This window comes from Pleurodeles waltl, chromosome 3_1, assembly GCF_031143425.1.
Source record: "Pleurodeles waltl isolate 20211129_DDA chromosome 3_1, aPleWal1.hap1.20221129, whole genome shotgun sequence".
Classification (NCBI taxonomy): Eukaryota; Metazoa; Chordata; class Amphibia; order Caudata; family Salamandridae; genus Pleurodeles; species Pleurodeles waltl.
Window position 1 is genome coordinate 1,292,658,792 of NC_090440.1, and position 17,098 is coordinate 1,292,675,889.

The following is a 17,098-nucleotide window of genomic DNA, read 5'->3' on the forward strand; positions in this document are numbered from 1 at the left end:
GCAATCAGGAAGGGCATTTCAGGAGGAATTCCCAGTGCCCCAAGTGGGCACAGTGCCCCACCGATGGGCACACACTAGGGTTGGCAAGTGTAGCATTGGAAAGGAGTTGATCCCAGTCAGTGGTGAAGAGCCAGCTGAGTTGACCCTGGTCTCCCTGGATAATGGTAAGGTGGTCCAGAGAACCCTCATGCCTGACAACACTAAGAAGTATAGGCAGTGGGTGACCATCAATGCAAGGTGGTGGAGGCTCTGGGAGACACAGGAGCCAGTATGACAACTGTTCACTGTCATCTGGTGTCTGAGGAGCAGGTAATCTCTAATGTGGTCCACCAGGTTGTAGCAGTAGACAACAGTGAGTGCCAATGTTTGATAGCTCAGGTTCCCTTTGAAAGGGTGGGTACTCAGGTTCCTTGAGGGTAGCTGTGAGTCCATTTGTGCCTGTGGACTGTCTGCTAGGGAACAACCTAGAGCATTTGGAGATGTTAGGATTTCCAGAGTGGGCGTGCATGACCGCATGGTCCATGGCTGCCAGCGAGGGTGATCAGAAGGACCTGGAGCAAGATATAGGGGCCCAGGTGCCTCCTAGGCATAGGAGGGTCAACAGGCATGGGAAACCAACTCCTGAGACTCCCACGATCCAGGAGGAGGCCGAAACTGATGGAGACACCCCGGAACTAAAGGATCATAACCTGGCTGCACTATCATGCTTCCTAAATGTGTTGAAGAAGGGGTGGTTATTTTCCTTTTGTAAAGTGTAAATCCTGTTAAACCTGGTGCACTGAAATATATTAGTAAAAGTACACAATGAAAGCTAACGTTTCTGAAAGCCACAATAATGGTCCCTTGCAAGGTTGTTAATGTTGTAGTATTTTAGAAATTCCTTATAATCATTTTATATATTCAGCAATTTTAAATATTTAAATATATTTGAACTAAAAGTATATGCATGTTCATTTTAATTTGTCACAGTGAAGGCCACATTCTTTTTGTATGTTCTAATCTTCAGCGAGAAAGCTTGTTTTTACTAAGCTACAGGTGTGAAAGTTAACAAGGAGCTCGTTGTGCATGAGAGATAAGAGGGCTAGAGAGAATGCTACCAAATGAAAAAAGTATCCTGGCACTGGCAGCTACAGCTTTTAAGATTCCTGAATGCAAGGCTGAATAAAGGTTGGGAGTCGAAGGCTTTGAAAGACTGAATTGTTAATTAGAACTGCCTTGCAGTTTTGTTTTTCAAATGAAAGTTTTTATAATTATGTCATCAACCCTAGAAAAAAACTAGATTTAAAAGTAGTTTAGCTGGTGAGGGATTCAGACTCTATCTGCCCCTCGCTCAGAATGAACCATTTTGAGGTATAGACCTCACACTTCCTATGTGACTTTATGCCACCGCACCTCTCTTAAATAGAATCTTCTACTAATTTTCTGTTTGCTAACATTTTTCTGATATTCCTTTAGTATTAAAATGGTTTTGAAGCTGGATTTAATGGTTAGGCAAGTGAATGTAATTTTTGAATCCAGACATCAAGTACTTTTCCTGATTTCCTGCATTGTTGCTATTGAAGTTTTGGTCTTTTATATGATGTTTCAGTTTAATATTGTGTGTTGCCTTAACTCTCCATTGGTGATTTTGTATGTTTATATTATGGTTTTGAGACTCTGTTATGTAGGTTTGGCTTCAAGTCTGTAGTAAAGCTATTTGAGACTTCAATTTGGACTCTGAGGTTTAATGTGTGACTATTGAGTTACACTGTAATCGATTTGAATGATTCGATAAATAATCTCTTCACCCCTCAGAACAGAGACAAAAAGATTAATCGGACCCCAGATCAAAAGATAGGGCCCCAGGCTCCATCAGATGGTAGCAAGCGAGGATGGTTCTCTTTCCGAATTGAGGAGAACTGGAATTATGAACTCGAATATTAGTCCCCAGAGCCTAAACCCTAGTGTCTATGCCCAGAGTTGTAGAATCGGCGAAGTTGTGGTGGATCGCAAGAGAGTTGTATTGGGAGCAGAATAGTGATTATCAATAGGATTGCAGAGTGTAGCGGTTTGTGTTTAGCTAGCGGAGATTGTGAAATTGGATGGTGTTTTGCACAGATGTTTGCACGTTGTGTGAGTGTTGTTCTTTATAAAGACGTTGAAATGGTTATCAGGTCCAACATGGCCTAAGATCTGGAGATAGTTTAAAAGGTGTAGAAGACACCATTTATATTATCTGCTGAGTGGTTGTGTTCATTGTGAGACATCATCAAAGGCATGGTTAAAATACAGATTTGCTTCACGTGAGTGTGGTACAAATTGGTATAGTGAATCTTAATGTGCAAGGAGAAACTGTACTGGTTTAGATGTTATCCCGCTAGTCGAGGTACCATCAGAAGTGATTGTGAACTTTCTTGTTTGATTGAAACTGTTCATTCTTTAGTGGAGCAGATGAAGGTTATTGTATTGTATTTTGTATGCATGTGATGTTTCAGAGTAAGTGTGCGTGCAGATTTTAAAGAAGGGATACCTGCTGAGAGGAGTGAGATATATGTCACAGTGTGCTGCACTGGTAAAGTTTGGTTGCTGTGGTACTGTACTGCTATTGGTGGGCAACGTCATAAGGTGCCGTGTTGCGATTGGTGGCTGGGTCAGAGCATAGGACTGTGGATACAGCGTTTTTTTCAAATCGAATTGGAATATTGTGAAAAGTAGGTAGAAGGTACTCCGGGTAACTATATGGTGATTAATCTAGGGCTTCATAAGTGCGTTTGGCTTGGTCAGTGGTACAAGATCACAGAAAATGATGGTCCAATGAGATTCCCACAATATGGCACATTTAGGCCCTGATTTATACTTTTTTTGCACCGCATTACCGTCATTTATTGACGCAAAAGCAGCGCACACTTACAATTATATTTTGTAAGTTAGCGCCACATTTGCGTCAGAAAATGACGGTAATGCGGCCAAAAAAAGCATAAATCATGGCCTTAATTTGGGAATTATGGAAAATTTGAGGAGAGTGTTATATGTAATGAAGCCACCTTCTAGACCCGCACAATGTGAATCACTTAATGGTTGGGAACGTGCTGCTCATGAGAGAGCACAAAGAAAAATATCAGGGCAGAGTGAAGAAAGCTATGCATACTTATGCAGATGCTAGATGGAATGCTGAGCAGAGAAGGTGGAGAGCTGAAAAGATAAAAGGAGTTAGATTGTATCCAGCTTTGACAACAGATGCGGTTGAGTGATAAGGGGAAAGAAAAATGACTCGAAAATTGAAAGAGAGGAAACAAAAAGAGCCTGATAATACGAGTATGGACAGCGATGAAAGCTCTGGAGAGAGTCTTTTGGATGTGTTACTTTCTGAACGCCCACTTCCATATAATGAAGTTAGGGACAGAAGTGGAAATCAGACTGTTGGTCTGACTAACTTTGCGACTGCTTCATCTAAGATGACTCCTAGTCCTCTAGGAGTTACTGACACTAGTGTACCCTCTTAGTTAAGAAGTGAAGGTTTTAGAGAATGTGCCCCAGTTGATCCTACAGTGAGTGCTGTTAATGCCCTCACAGTCCCAGGTACTATAGGACCAGTAGTTTCTATTTATAAAACAGAAGATCCTGGGAGAAATATGTGAAATTTGGATTATGCTGAAAGTCAGAGCAGAGTACCAAATTCTTCAGGCGTTAGGGAGTTTGGGCCAGATGTAGCAAAGACTTTGCGGCTCGCAAACGGCGAAAATCGCCGTTTGCGAGTCGCAAATGCGTCTTTGCTATGTAGAAATGCATTTTGCGAGTCGGCACCGACTCGCAAAATGCATTTCCGAGTCGCAAATAGGAAGGGGTGTTCCCTTCCCATTTGCGAGTCGCAATGGTATGCAATTCCATTTGCGACCGCGAAAGCGGTCGCAAATGGACTCGCAGTTACCATCCACTTGAAGTGGATGGTAACCCAGTCGCAAACGGGAAGGGGTCCCCAGTGACTGGACCTAAAAATAATTTTTCAGAGCAGGCAGTGGTCCAATGGTTTATTTTTCAAAGTGCAGCTCGTTTTCCTTTAAGGAAAACGGGTTGCACTTTGAAAAAAAAAAACTGCTTTATTTAAAAGCAGTCACGGACATGGAGGTCTGCTGTTCCCAGCAGGCCTCCATCCCCGTGAGTGCCCTGAGTCGCTATGGGGTCGCAAATTGCGACCCACCTCATTAATATTAATGAGGTGGGTCTTTGCGACCCCATAGCGACTTGCAGAAGGTGTCTGAGACACCTTTCTGCATCCCAAATTGCGACTTGCAATTTGCGAGTCGCAGGGACTCGCAAATTGCAAGTCGCAATTTGGGACTTTCCTACATCTGGCCCTTTGTTCCTTATATTTCAACACACACTAGCACTCCATGTGGCGCGAGTGCACATACGACTTTGAATGTGTCAGGATGCACTTCGATAGGTACTTATCAGACGCAAACCCACACATAATCCTTTTGCATGGGAACCATCTTTGAATTTGGGAAATGGTGTTCAGGGAAGGAATTCCACACCTAAGATTCCTGTGGTGACATGATCTATTAGTGTGAAGGAGATAGATGATTGGATGCAATTCTTTAAAGGAAACAGCCTATCTAAGGAGAGGATTAGTTCAGACGTGAGTCACGGAATGCTTCCATCAACACAGACACAGAGGACTTTAAACATGACAACGTTGGCAATAGAACTGGATGCAATAATTGTTGAAAATCTTGGCTTGGAACAGCTAGGGACCTATCAAGAAGATGAGTTCACATTCATGTGTAGAGATATTATTAAGCGATCGGGCCAAGCTCACAATAAATTGGAAGAATTGGCTCAAAAATGTGAGGTAGACTTAAATAAAACCAAGGCTTTGCAAAGAAGCTATCAAGTGTGTTTTCAGTAAGAACGACTTTGCTGAAATGAGAACTCCTGGATTAAAAACTCAGGTTAAAGAACTGACCCAGAGATGGAATGAATTAGATAAGTGGGAGACCAAACTGGCAAAAATGAAAGAGGTGAAGAAGCATTCGGGTGAACCGCCACCCATTGGAGAAGAGGGAGGGGTTACAACCTTTCCCTTGAGAGAAGTGCCTGGTGGTGGTTATGTTCATGTGCCGTGGAGTTAAAGTGATCTTGCATCATTTACCAATCATTTACCAAAATTGCGAGAGAAAGCAGTGGAATGGTATCAACAGGTTGAAAGATGTATGAAAATTTCACAGGTGGTGTGGATAGATTTGAATACATTGTTTCACACTGTCGTTCTGAGTGACTTGTGGAGTGAGTGCAAATAGCTGTTCGATGGCCTGAAACAGAACCAACTAGAAACATAGTGACTAAGAGTCCTTCACCGCTGGTGATGAAGAAATATCAGGAGGTCATGACATTCCTGAAAGGGAAGGTGCCTCCTCAGGATGTTGATTGGCCCAAGATTGATAGAACAACTCAAGAACCAAATGAGTCGATCCACGATTACTATGAAAGGCTGTGACAAGCATTTAAACAGTATAGTGGTATGGAGACTTTAGAGGCAAAGGATATGGGACATTTTGTGTCAAGGTTCATGACAGGATTGAAGCCAGAGATGTCTTATGATTCAGCAGCATTTAATCTGCTAGCAGAATAAGTCAATTGGCAAGATTTTGTGTTATGCTAAATATTGCCATGATGAAATAGAATGAAGCAGAAAACTTGGAAGGAAATGTTGATGCTTGCCCAAATGAAAGCTGCTCAAAGAACGAGCCAGATGCCCATTGCTGTACACAATGCCAGTGCAATGCAAGTTGGTCCAATTAGATTCAACAGTCACAGAATTCAATGTAGGGTAGAGGTCGAGGAGTCAAAATAGATCCTAGTGCAGGAATGGATGTAAATAGTCTAAGAAGGTCTCTCCTTGTCACCTCTACAATAAGCTGGGACATTGGAATCGGAAATGTCTTTTAAATCCGGCTAATCAGGCCCAAAATGCAAGATTTGTGCCTTCACAGAATAACAATCCTAACCAGATGCAGGGTGCCCAGCGACCCAGGAGCCAAATTTTTAATGTGCCACAAGCTCCGGTAATACAAGTACCCCAACCCCCACTGGCACAGTTGAATGCTGTTGGATCACTCCAGAATGTAAATCAGAGTATGAGAATGAATGCAAATGGGATACAGGATAATAATCCATTTCAACAGTTCCCTTTGACATAGGTGAAAGAAGTAGCTCTGATCAGTCAGCCTGAAGGTGCCTGAGAAGCATTCGGGTGAACCGCCACCCATTGGAGAAGAGGGAGGGGTTACAACCTTTCCCTTGAGAGAAGTGCCTGGTGGTGGTTATGTTCATGTGCTGTGGAGTTAAAGTGATCTTGCATCATTTACCAATCATTTACCAAAATTGCGAGAGAAAGCAGTGGAATGGTATCAACAGGTTGAAAGATGTATGAAAATTTCACAGGTGGTGTGGATAGATTTGAATACATTGTTTCACACTGTCGTTCTGAGTGACTTGTGGAGTGAGTGCAAATAGCTGTTCGATGGCCTGAAACAGAACCAACTAGAAACATAGTGACTAAGAGTCCTTCACCGCTGGTGATGAAGAAATATCAGGAGGTCATGACATTCCTGAAAGGGAAGGTGCCTCCTCAGGATGTTGATTGGCCCAAGATTGATAGAACAACTCAAGAACCAAATGAGTCGATCCACGATTACTATGAAAGGCTGTGACAAGCATTTAATCAGTATAGTGGTATGGAGACTTTAGAGGCAAAGGATATGGGACATTTTGTGTCAAGGTTCATGACAGGATTGAAGCCAGAGATGTCTTATGATTCAGCAGCATTTAATCTGCTAGCAGAATAAGTCAATTGGCAAGATTTTGTGTTATGCTAAATATTGCCATGATGAAATAGAATGAAGCAGAAAACTTGGAAGGAAATGTTGATGCTTGCCCAAATGAAAGCTGCTCAAAGAACGAGCCAGATGCCCATTGCTGTACACAATGCCAGTGCAATGGAAGTTGGTCCAATGAGATTCAACAGTCACAGAATTCAATGTAGGGTAGAGGTCGAGGAGTCCCAATAGATCCTAGTGCAGGAATGGATGTAAATAGTCTAAGAAGGTCACTCCTTGTCACCTCTACAATAAGCTGGGACATTGGAATCGGAAATGTCTTTTAAATCCGGCTAATCAGGCCCAAAATGCAGGATTTGTGCCTTCTCAGAATAACAATCCTAACCAGATGCAGGGTGCCCAGCGACCCAGGAGCCAAATTTTTAATGTGCCACAAGCTCCGGTAATGCAAGTACCCCAACCCCCACTGGCACAGTTGAATGCTGTTGGATCACTCCAGAATGTAAATCAGAGTATGAGAATGAATGCAAATGGGATACAGGATAATAATCCATTTCAACAGTTCCCTTTGACATAGGTGAAAGAAGTAGCTCTGATCAGTCAGCCTGAAGGTGCCTGAGAGCGGAGGAAGACTGCATGCTTGGTGCAGCCTTAGAGGTAGACCAGAGTGGACCATTCATAGACAGTGAACTGGATGGCCATCCTGTGTCATTTTTGGTTGACACTGGCGCTATCCATTCTACTCTGAAAACAGTAGAAGTCCCAAAGCTTCCCCTCTCTCGAAATACAGTCCAAGTTGTTGGAAAATAAACAGATGAGAGCTCAAGAAACTATCCCAGTCACAGTAAAAATAGGAGCCTAAGAAGATAAGCACAAGCTTATAAAATGTGATTACAGTTCAGTGAATCTCTTGGGAAGAGATTTAGGCCCATATTTATACTCAGTTTGCGCTGAATTAGCGTATTTTTTTATGCTAATTCAGCGCAAACCTTACTCCATATTTATACTTTGGCGCTAGACACGTCTAGCCCCAAAGTTATGGAGTTAATGTCACTTTCTGGATGTGAAAACCTACCTTGTGTCAATGAGATGCAAGGTAGGCGTTCCCATCCAGAAAAGGACAATATGGCCTTAGCTTCATATTTATCCCCTGTGCTCAAATCCAGCACGGGGAATGGGGCTTAAATAATGGCGCTAAGCTTGCTTAGCGCCATTATTTAACGCCTGGTATGGATAGGCGTTAGGGGACCTGTAGGCATATTTCCATGGTCAGAGACCATGGAAAGAGCCCACAGGTGCCCTTCCCTGGCCCTAGGGACACCCACACTTAAAGAACACCTCAGGATGGGGACCCATCCCCAGTAAGTCCCAGTAAGTATATATATATATATTTTTTCACATCCGGGGGCCCTGACTTGGGGCCCCCTGCATGGCACTGGCCCCAATAGCCATGCCCAGGGGACATTCGTCCCCTAGGCATGGCCATTGGGGTGGTGGCCGTAGCTCCTGTCTTTATTAAGACAGGAGCCATGTCCATGGGGGTTGTGCGGCAGAAAATGGAACTACACTGCTTAGAGGCATTTTTTTGCCTCCAAACAGTGTAGCGCCAAAATTCGGCGCACAAGCTCCGGTTTCCCCTACGCCTCACCTACCCTGTTTGCGTCATTTACAAGGACGCTAACATGGCATTAGCGCCCTTCCATTAAAATGGCGCCCGGCGGGCGTCTTGGCATGGAGCTAGCCAGCGCTATACTTTTTCACGCAAAACTGCGCTAACGCAGTTTTGCGTGAAAAAGTATAAATCTGGGACTTGCTGTCCAAAATGAATTACGTCATTTTTTGTACTCCAGCAGGAATAGAAGTTCATACCCAAGATGATGATGCTATCTTCAGGTTGAAAAGTGAAACATATTGCACCTTATTGACTCTCTCCACAGTTGACAATTTGCTTCCAGATTTCAGAGGAACAGTGAGACATGAAGTGTGAGATTTTTCGGAGAAAGATATTGGACTGTTAAAAGGTGTAGAACCTGTCCGGATAACTGTTAGACCAAATGCTGAATTTCCAAAAACCCCATCATATAGTTTTTTCCCCAAAATGATTGCTAAAATAACTCGTGTAATTAAGTCCATGATACAACAGGGAATTCTGAAGACATCGTGGGAAATCCTTGTTACTCTCCCATCATGAGTCTTCGGAAATCAAATGCAAAATACAGAATTGTACAGGACGTTAGGAAAATAAATAATATTGTTGTCCCTTGTTGCCCTGTGGTACAGAATCCGGCTGTAATATTGTTTCAGATTCCATGTGAGTGGTTCACTCTCGTTGATTTGTGTCAAGCCTTCTTTTTAATACCGTTGCATGAGGATAGTCAATCCCTCTATGCATTCTGGATCAGAAACAGGGTTTTGGCATGTGCCGAGTTCCACAGGGGTATACTGAGTCACCATCAATTTTTGATCAGATCTTCAAGAAAGATTTGGAGTCCTTTGTCATGCCATGCTATGCGGTCCTGATTCAGTACATCGATGACCTCATGGTGGCATTGAATATTCAAGAAGCTTGTAAACAGGATACCATTACATGACTGAACCACCTTGCTGACATGGACATAAAGTATCCCCAGGGAAGTTAAAATTTGGTCAAAAAAAGTCCGATACCTTGGGCACCACATTGAGAAAGGAGTAAGAAAGTTGTCACAAGAGAGGATTTCAGCAATAATGAAAATGGGTCCACCAACTACACATAGAGAAATCAGGATGTTTTTGGGAATAGTGGGCTACCGTTGACAGTGGATACCCAACATTTCCCTGGTGGCAAAGCCTTTACAGATGCTGACACACAAGGATGTGTCTGATCCGGTACCCTGGGACATCGATTGTCTTATCGTGCTTCTAGAGCTGAGAGAATGTCTCTGTTATGCCCCAGCTCTAGGGATGCCCGATCATAACAAATCTTTTGCACTTTTCTGCAGTAAGAGGGATGGGAATGCTAAGAGATCTGTGGCGTATTCTTCCACCACATTAGATTCTGTTGCTTCTGCATTGCCTGGATGTTTAAAATCAGTAGCTGTAGTTAGCACTAACATAGAGAGGTGCGAAAATATTGTCATGGGACATCCATTAACTGTGTACATTCCTCAGTCAGTAGAGCTTTTATTGACTAGAACCAGAATGCAGCACCTAACAAGTAGTTGACTTACTAAGTACCAGAAGCTTATATTGGCCACAGAAAATCTGACAATCAAACGCTGCAGGATTTTTAATCCTGCTGCACTTCTGCCAATAGTGGATCAGGGAACCACTGAAGATTGTGAAGGGGACCAAAATTGTCTTGATGTCACTGAGCTATGTACCAAACCGAGACCAGACATATGAGATGAACCATTACCTGAATTTGATTCTATCCTTTATGTTGATGGTTCATGCTTGAGAGACAATGTCGGAAGTTTGAGAGCAGCTTCTGATGTTTGTACATACCCAGAGTTGTCAAAGCTCCCTGGCTTCAAGGGATATTTTCTGCCCAAGTAGCTGAATTGATTGCTCTTACTAGAGCAAGCTGTGTCTCTGATCAATTGAGAGAGACAAACTTTACCGATAGTCAATGCAACTTTGGTGTTGTTCCTGACTTTGGACAACTGTGGTCTCAGTGACGTTTTATGACGTCCTCTGGATCTCTAATCCAGAACAGCGAACAAGTGAAAAAACTTCTCAACGCACCACAATTGCCTGAACATGTTGCAGCGGTCAAGTGCTCTACACATCATTCTGGAGATGATCATGTGACTTTGGGCAATAGGTATGTTGAGGAGGTTGCAAGATACTGTGCCCATAATGTCTGTGCCTTAAATGGTGAATTCACAAACGAGGGAATGGATGAGACTAACTTTAACTTTTTGTTCAACTTTAACTGCTGATGAGGTGAAAAGGCTCCAAGTTAAAGTGTCTGAAGAAGAACAGCAAAGTTGGGTCAGGGCAGGTTGTGTTAAATTAGATGATGACATTTGAGTTTCAATGGATGAAAGACCAGTCTTGCTAAATGGCCTGTTACCTCCCATGACTCTACATTTTCATGGCTCTGCTCATATTGGTAGGGATGCTATGGTGAGATTGTTCAGACAGACCTAGTTCAATCCTAAATTCAGATTGATGGCTGAAGCGTTGTGTCATGATGTGTTGTGTGTCAACAGAACAATGTTGAAAAAAGAACTGCAGTTACTTTGAGCCACATAAAAAGCTCAGGAGGACCTTTCAACAGGATACAGATGGATTTCATTGAGATGCCTGTGTGAAGCGGATTGAGGTATGTTTCGGTTATTTTGTGTTTCTTTTCCCATTGAGTTGAGGCGTACCCTGCTAGGGGAAATAATAGTCTTAGTGTAGCCAAAGTGCTGTTGAGGGAACCAATTCCTAGGTTTGACTTCCCGACCTCTTTGGAATCAGATCAAGGAACTCATTTCAACAATGAGGTTCTGAAATTGCTGTGCACAGCATTGCAAATGGAGCAGAGATTGCACTGCACTGCACTGAAGCTTCGTGTCTTGTTGAGAAAGTTAATGGCACGCTGGAATCAAGATTGGCAAAGGTGTGTGTTTTAACATTCTTGAAATGGCCTGATGCTTCACCCCTTGTGTTGATTATTCTTCGTAGCGCACCTGAGAGAAAGACTGGACTGTCCCACATGAAATCCTGATGAGGGGGGCGATGAGACTGCCAACAGTTCCTGCGAATGCAATTGTGAATTTAGCAGATGATATGGTCCTAGAATATTGCAATGGACTAGCTGATGTTGTGTGTTCTTTGTCTGATCAGGTCAAATTGACTACAGTTTCTCCACTACAGGAACAGGGCAATGACCTTAGTCCCGGCAGCTGGGTCTTGGTGAAGAAACACGTAAGTAAAATGTGTCTGGAACCTTGGTGGTGTAAGCCTTGCCAAGTTATCCTAGTGACCACACCTGTTGTGAAGTGTAGAGGTCTTTCCAATTGGATCTATGCTTTCCATAATCGCACAGTTGAGTGTCCCCTTGATACAACATCAACTGTCCCAGAGGAACCATTGATGCAAGAAAGACAACCAAATCAGGTCAGCCAAGTTGTTGGGGACCAAGCAGAGCTGGACGTAGCACTCAATCAAGCTGAAGAGGGTCTTGAGCAAGTCATGACTGACTCTGAAGTAGAAACAGTCTTGTACTGTGGCCAGTCAGTCAAATTTCTAATCAGACCCTGGAGTAGGAACGAGTGCCGAAAGAAAGCAAGTGGAAGCTGAGACCGTTGGCCCAGAAGACAAGAATGAGGAAAAGTGAGTCTGCCTAAAGAGCATGTAACACCGGTGATTGCTGAGGAAACTGAGAACTCTGATCTGAGTGGAAGTGAAGACAAAGGTATGGAATTGAGAAAGTCTCAAAGATCAAGAATGCCTAATCATAGGTATTCTCCACCTTAGTGGACCTATTTTGCAAATGCAGCAGATCAAGAAATCTGGTTGTATTGGAGTCAAAATACAGGTTCGTCTGAACCTTCATAAACTGAACATTGTGAGTGAACTGTACCTTGAACTTCATTGTCATCTATGAGTTTAGTTTGATGCACGTTAGAGACATTTACATTGATTTGGATAGAGAGTTTGGAAGATTTTCTAGGTCCCAGTAGAACAAAGAGGGTTGTCACTTAGAACTCAGAGTTGGGCTAAGGAAGTCTCATGAAGATGTTATACTCCTGAAAAATGAAGTTTGTAACTTTCTTTTGCTGCTTCCATTGGTAAAATCAACAAAGTAATATTTTGCTGATGCCATATTGCTTAATAATAGATCTGATTCTAAATACGTAATGGAGCTGAACAAGAGAAGTAGATGTAAAAACATAGTAGGTGCTTTGTTGCTCATTTCCTTTGTAATACCAGGTAGGTAGTGGTCACATGGTGCCCTTATATGGTAAGATTGACACCATTCTGGCTTGATGCTCACTGGGTACTACAGAAGATTCAACAAGGGGTATTACACCATTGTTGTCCCCTTGACAGAGCTGATGTCCAGGAATCAACCCCGTCAGGTGATCTGGACAGAGGTGGACCAGACCGCTTTTGACACCAAGAAGGGGGCAATTTGCACAACATCTGTGCTCAAGGCTCTAGACTTTTCCAAAGAATTTGTGGTGTATACAGATGCTTCAGAGCACGGTATGAAAACTGTGCTTTCACAGCTTAACAAAGAGGGCCTAGATTAACCTGTAACCTTCATTAGTAGGAGGTTACTTCTCAGGGAACAGATTTGGAGTGCAATAGAATGGGAAGTTTTGCAGCGGTCAGGGCACTGAAGAAGCTAAGACCCTACTTATTTGGGACTCACTTCCAGGTTCAGACAGACAACAGGCCCCTCAGGTGGTTAATGCAGACGAGGGGTGAGAATCCTTAAACTGTTGAGGTGGTCCATCTCCCTACAGGGAATGAACTTTATGCTGGAACACCACCCTGAAACAGAACACGCCAATGCTGATGGTCCGTCCACGTTCTTTCACCTTAGTGATGAGAACTCCCAAGAGGTTGGGTAGTTCTCCCCACTTTCAGCTAGGGGGGCACGTGTTAGACCTGTCATCTCTTGCTGTGATTTCCTCTGTCTTTTTACTTCGGACCTCCTGTTTTTGATCTTGTGCTGAATTTCATTCTTGCTGGCTATAGGACTCTGGGGGGCATATTTATACTCTGTTTGTGCCGAATGTGCGTCAAATATTTTGACGCACATTTGGCGCAAACCATGCACCATATTTAAACTTTGATGCCCGCGGACGTCAAAATTCCTCTGTGTGCGTCATTTTTTGGATGCGGGAAACTGCCTTGCGTTAATGACATCAAGGTAGGCGTTCCCGCCCAAAAAATGACTTTAAGGCCTGTGCACCTTATTTATACTCCAGTGTCATTTTGACGCACAGGAGGGGGCGGGCCTTAAAAAACGGCGCACAGCCTGATGTGCGCCGTTAACGCCTGGGTCAGGGCAGGCGTTAAGGGACCTGTGGGCTCACTTTCATGGTCTCTGACCATGGAAGCAGTCCAGAGGTGCCCTTCCCTGCCCCCAGGGACACCCCCTGCCACCCTTGCCCACCCCTGGAGGACACCCATGGATGGGGGGACCCATCCCAGGTAAGTACAGGTAAGTTGAGGTAAGTATTTTAAAAAGTTTTTTAAAGTGGCATAGGGGGGCCTATTTTGGGCCGCCCTACATGCCACTGTGCAAAATGACCATGCCCAGGGGACAGAAGTCCCCTGGGCATGGCCATTGGGCAAGGAGGCATGACTCCTGTCTTTGCTAAGACAGGAGTCATTTCAATGGGGGTTGTGCGTCAAAAAATAGCACAAGTCCGGTTTGAGGCATGATTTTTGCCTGAAACCTGAGTTGCACCATTTTTTGACGCACAACCCCCATTTTCCCCTACGCTGGCGCTGCCTGGTTTGAGTAATTTGTTTTTACTCTGACCAGTCCGCAGCACCGGCTAACGTCATTCCTTAAATATGGTGCCCACATGGCGTGTAGGAATGGCGTTAGCCGGCGGTAAAATGTTTGACGCAAACCAGCGCCGGCGCTGGTTTGCATCAAAAAGTATAAATATAGGCCTGTGTGCTTTACCACTCCTGACCAGTGCTAAAGTACAAGTGCTCTCTGTCTAAATTGTATTGGTTATTGGTTTATCCATGATTGGCATATTTGATTTACTAGTAAGTCGCTAGTATAGTGCACCATGTGTTCCCAGGGCCTTACTCCAGCTTATAATGCTCTCCAGGCGGCCAGTGTCGGGAGGTGATCTGGGAATGCGGACTATTTAACTATGCTGGCAATGCTGCCTCCAGCGCATGAATACCCCACACACCAGAGCTACCGCGGCAATGCCTGGAGGGATTGAACACAGGAGGGGCCCTGGAGAGCTTAGCTAATGGGCCTGCCAGGAATATCTTGCGACTCAGGGACCTGTTTAGAGATGGGGAACTGCTGTTCTTCGAAGAGCTATCACAAACATTTGATTTACCCCGGGTCAATTTCGCACACACTACACAACTGTGCTAACACTCTGGAACCACTGGGGTGGAAAGCCAGCAGAACCCCTGACACATAATTGCAGTCATATACTTTGCACAGCATCGGGGAAAACCAGAGCTGTCACTATCCTATACCAAGCGATGCGAGCGAATATTAATGTGCCACTAGAAGTACTGAAACACAGATGGGGAGGAGGACATGTTTATCCAGGTTTCTGACCTGCAGTGGTCTTCCATCCTTACAAATTCGTACACAGTTCTTCACAATGCAAGGCTTAAGCTTATCAATTATTATGTCTTGCATAGAGCATATCTTACACCAGGGAAAATCATGCAAATATTTGGTGCAGGGGATGTCCAGTGCCCCAGATGTGGGGAGAGGTGGGCTGAGATGTTCCACATGGTGTGGGACTGTCTTGCACTGCGAGATTACTGGACGGATGTTATTGACTGTGTGAATGAGGCTACCAAGAGATCAATACCCTGTATTTCTCTATTGTGCTTACTAGGTGGATTTCCCCACCCATCTAAGTACACATTTTTTACTCAACTTGTTGATTTAGTCTTGGTACTGCCCAAGAGGGAGATTACTATGCATTGGAAGGCAAACCTTGCTCCTCAACTACATAAATGGGCTTACTGCAAGGGTAGAGTGTTTTTTTTAAGAAGTGTGTGAAGAAGGCAATGCATGATTGACAAAGCCAGGGCATGGTGAGGCCCTCTTGGACTGCCTGAAGGCACCGGCTTACAATTCTCCTGTCAGTTCCTTATCGCTTGCTGCAAATGCTGGGGAATCTTGAACACTACATCTCATGCTGGGGTGGGATATTTCAGGTAAACCTAATTTAAATATGATGCATAGTACTCTACCATTGTTATGGGATGGCTGGTCAACTAAGGGAGTCAGAGATAACTAGGAGGCAGGAGGGAGGGGGGTAGGAAGGGTGGGAGAATGGGGGGTAGTTTGAGAGAATATATTGTAAGCCAGGAAGCTATTGGCCTCGTCTTGCATTGGAACTTGCTTTTATGTCAATTACCTGAATGAGTGGTAATTGTTTTGTATTGCTAAGGGTGAATAAAAACAATAAAAATTCTGTTATAAAAAACGTGTGCCCAGGACCTGTAAATCAAATGCTACAAGTGCTACATGTGGGCCTGCAGCACTGATTGTGCCACCCACATGGCTAGCCCTGAAAATATATCTCAAACCTGCCACTGCAGTGTCTGTGTGTGCAGTTTTAAACTGCCATTTCGACCTGGCAAGTGCAACCACGTGCCAGGCCCAAACCTTCTCTTTTACTACATGTAAGTCACCCCTAAGATATGACCAAGGCAATCCGATTGGCAGGGTGTAGTGTATTTAAAAGGTAGGACATGAACTGATGTGTTTTACATGTTCTGATAGTAAAATCTCATTTTCACTATTGCAAGGACTATCTCTACAATAGGATAACAAGGGGATTGCCTTGAAATATATTTTAAGTGTAATTTCATATCGAGGTATGGAGTTTGGAGTCTCCGAACTCACAATTTGAAAACTCTTCTTTTGGTAAAGTTGTTTTTTAAGTTGTAAGTTTGAAAATGCCACTTTTAGGGAGAGGGCATTTTCTTGCTTAACCATTCTGTGCCTCTGCCTGGGTGGGGAATATACGTCTGGGTCAGGATGACAGTTGGGCTGTTTGTGAATTAATTCTACACAGTCACACAAAGGGAGCTCAGGTATGCCCTGTAAATCCTGATGGGTCTTTTTGGGCTAGAGTGGTGGAAGGAGCGGACTCTTTCATCTGAATAGGGCTGTGCCTGTCCTTACACAAAGCAGTCTCCAACCTCCTGAAGTATGTCTGGGACCAGGGCAGGAAAGGTCTTGTGCACTACAAAGAGTTCTCTTTAAAGTTTAACTGCTTCAAAGACAGAAATGTGTGTATGTATTGGACCTCTGACCCCACAAAGTTGGAACACTTCTGGACTGAGGACATTCTGCCAGGAAGAAGAGCTGGATGCTGTTGGAGGGACTGCCACTCTGCCTGTTGCTTTGTTGTGCCGGCCTGCTGCTTCCTGCTTCTGTCTTGAGAGTGAAAGGACTGTACTTTCTCCATCCTCCTTTCCAAGGGTCTCCAAGGGCTTAAGTTGAATTTGCCTCCTCTTAGGAAGTCTCAGGAACATCTCATTATGGGTGGCTATGGGAGCTAACTTTTCTCCTTCATATGCCAATCTCTATATGGGACAATTTGAGAGACAACATCTTTGGTCGA